This window comes from Theropithecus gelada, chromosome 5 (genome assembly GCF_003255815.1).
Source record: "Theropithecus gelada isolate Dixy chromosome 5, Tgel_1.0, whole genome shotgun sequence".
Taxonomy (NCBI): domain Eukaryota; kingdom Metazoa; phylum Chordata; class Mammalia; order Primates; family Cercopithecidae; genus Theropithecus; species Theropithecus gelada.
In genome coordinates, this window is record NC_037672.1 from 136719007 (window position 1) to 136722614 (window position 3608).

A 3608-nucleotide genomic window follows, 5' to 3' on the forward strand; every position below is an offset into this window, starting at 1 on the left:
GTGGCAGGGCATCTGTAATCCCAGCTACTCAGGAGGCTGAGATTGGAGAATAGCTTGAACCTAGGAGGCGGAGGTTGCAGTAAGCCAAGATCACGCCATTGCACTTCACCCTGGGCGACAAGAGCGAAACTCCATCTCAAATAAATAAATAAATAAAAATAAAAGCTTGAAAGGAGAGGGTTTTCTACAAGGGTGAGACAAATTAACAACTTCCACCCAAGATAGCAGTAGGAAGATAATTTTTCTAATGGAAAACAGGTTTCTATTTTAGGCCAGAGATGGAAAGAATATTCTGTTAAAAGGATGAAAATATGACTAGGCACAGTGGCTTATGCCTATAATCCCAGCACTTTGGGAGGCTGAGGCAGGTGGATTGCTTAAGTTCAAGACCAGCCTGGCCAACATGGTAAAACCCTGTTTCTACTGAAAATACAAAAATTAACCAGGTGTGGTGGTGCACACCTGTAGCCCCAGCTACTTGGGAAGCTGAGAATCACTTGAACCTGGGAGGCAGAAGTTGCAGTGAGCCGAGATGGTGCCATTGCACTCTAGTCTGGGTGACAGAGTGGGACTCTGTCTCCAAAAAAAAATAAAAATAAAAATAAAAATAAGAAGCAACAAAAAAAGGATGAAAATATAGGTGAGTTTGTTTTGAATAGGCTGGAGTTCCAGAAAGCCCAGGAAAAAGGAGAGCAGTAAGCAGAGGGTTTGGGAGAACTTGCAAAGCTCTCTGGGAGAGGAGAGCCACCTGGAGAGGCTTGTATTTGGAGAAGTGATGAATATGATAGGTAACTGAAGATTAACTGGCCTTAGAGATCTCATGGAATTCATATGAAAAGATGTTTCAGGACTGGTCCAGGCAGAGGCATCAGAATTGTGAGGAAGAGGACAGTTGGCAAGTAGGTCTGGGATGCATTTCTTTCTGCCCTAGCTGGTATAAGAGACATAATGCTATTAGCAACCTTTGTTTAAGGTTTTTTCATTTACTCAGCATACAGTGATTGAGCATCTCTTCTATGCCAGGCACTGTGCTAGATTCTGGGAATGGAGTTACAATGGTAATAGAGATACAGCCCTTCCCAAAGGAAACATATAGCGTGGGGTATAGACCAGTGAACAGATAACTATAATATTTTGTATTCTGATGGGGGAGTTCAGGGTGTAATGGGAATATGGGCAGTGAGGGTGGGACATATACCCAGACTTAGAAAGAGTGAGGAATGCTTCTTGGGGGAAGTATTGAATAAACTGGGGCCTAAAGTATTAGTATGAATTAGCCAGTTGAGGAGAGGGTCAAAGAGCAAGGGAAAAGAAAGTAGTGTTTCAGGCAGACAGCAGTGTGACCAGCATGTACAAAATCCTGGAGGTAAGAGAAAGAAAAGCTGAGACATTGAAAGAAACCTGTTTTCTACCTTACAAGGTTGTTGTGCGACAGCCCCTAGAATAGTGGCTGGCACAGAATCAATGCTGAGAAATATCAGAAATTATTACTATGCCTGGACCATAGAATTGAGGGTGAGTGGGGGCCAGGTGCGGTGCCTCACGCCTCTAATCCCAGCACTTTGGGAGGCTGAGGCAGGCGAATCACCTGAGGTTGGGAGTTTGAGACCAGCCTGACCAACATGGAGAAACCCCATTTCTACTAAAAATACAAAATTAGCCGGGCATGGTGTCAGGTGCCTGTAATCCCAGCTACTTGGGAGGCTGAGGCAGGAGAAGCGCTTGAACCCGGGAGGCGGAGGTTGTGGTGAGCCGAGATTGCACCATTGCACTCCAGCCTGGGCAACAAAAGCGAAACTCTGTCTCAAAAACAAGCAAAAAACCCAAAAAAAACAAAAACAAAAACAAAAAACAGAATTGAGGGTGAGTGGGAAAAGAAGGCTACACAAGTAGGCAGAAGGCAAATTATAAAGTCCCATAAACCATGATACTAGGCATTTAGACTTAATCCAAGTCACTGGCAAACCACTCACAGATTTTAAATAGTGGAATGAATTTCATGCATTTTAGAAAGATGGGCTGAGACTAGTAGCAGGGAGATGAGGCAGAAGATTACTGTAATCATGATCTGAACTAGTTAGAGGCAGTGATGGTAGGGAAACATAGATGGATTTCAGAGCTAAGAAAATTAATTTCCTGGGACTACCATAACAGATTACTACAAACTTCATGACTTAAAAAAGCAGAATTTATTCTCTTACAGTTCTGGAGGCCAGAAGTCTGAAATCAGGGTGTCAGCAGGGTTGGCAATTCTTGGTGTTCTTTGGCCTGTAGCAGCGTCACTCCAATCTCTCTCTCCAGCCTTATAGGGATCTTCACATGGCATTCTCCCCTGTGTCTGTGTCTCACATCTCCCTCTCCTTTCATGTTTAAGGACACCAGTTATTGGATTTAGGGCCCTCCCTAATCCAGGATAATCACCTCTCAAGATCCTGAATTACATCTATAAAGATCCTAAGATCACATTCATAAGCAGTGGGGGCTGGGACTTTGACATATCTTTCTGGAGGGATACAATTTCTCTCACTGTAATAGAATTAATGGAAACCAGCGGTTGGCTAGATGGGGGAAGGGGGCTGAAGGCAAAGGATAAATCAGGACAATATCCATGTTTTCTACTTGAGCAACTGGATGATGCTACCACTCACTAAAATAAGTAACACTGGCGGAGAATCAAGTTTGGAGATGGAAGAGGGCATCTTTATTTTGAGGTGCTTGTGGAAACCAAGGTGGATATCAAGTAGACACTAGGTCAAATAAGTCACGAGCTTAGTACAGAGAAATGTGAGCTGGGCATCCAGGTTTGGGTGGTAACTAAAGCGATGGATGTGGTAAGATTGCCAAGGAAGAATCTGGAGAACATGAAGAACTTGTATCAATGCTGTGATACACAAAATTTGAGGGAGGGACAGGAAAAGTAGCAATCAGGGAAGTAAGATAAAAAAAAAACATGAGAGTAGTATCTTGGAAGAGCTCAGGAAAGAAACTGTTTAAAGCAGGAGTGAACAGTTTCTATGGGTTTGGAGAAACTAGAATAAAAGAGAAGTGAGGCAATGCAAAGAGTATAAATAAATATTTCAAAAATTTGTTAAGAGCAGGAGAGACAGAGACTGGCAGCTGGCAGGGGATGCCCAGAGAGAATTTTCTTTTTTAATTTAAAATGGGAGAGATGTGTGCTTGCCAGAAAACAGAAAATGTAGCTGGGGAGAATCGAACGTAGAAGATAGGCAATATTAAGGAATGCTGAGGAGGCAGGACACAGGGGAGACATTATAATCTCAGACAGGAAGGAAAACATCTCTTCTACTTAAAAGGAGCGGGGGGGGGAAGGATGGCTGTGGAAGCAGGTAAGTTTGCTCACTTACTTATTCAATGAATATTTTTGAATGCCTGGCAGATGTAAATGCTGATGATACAAAGTGAACAAAACAAAGTATTGAACCTGTATTTCATGTGGGAAGCTTACATTTCAGGTGGGACTACATATAGAGTCAGGTGTGGTGGTCTGTGCCTATAATCCCAGCTACTTGGGAGGCTAAGGTTGGAGGATCACTTAAGTCCAAGAGCCTGGGCAACATAGTGAGACTCCTATATGAGGGGAGGGGGGA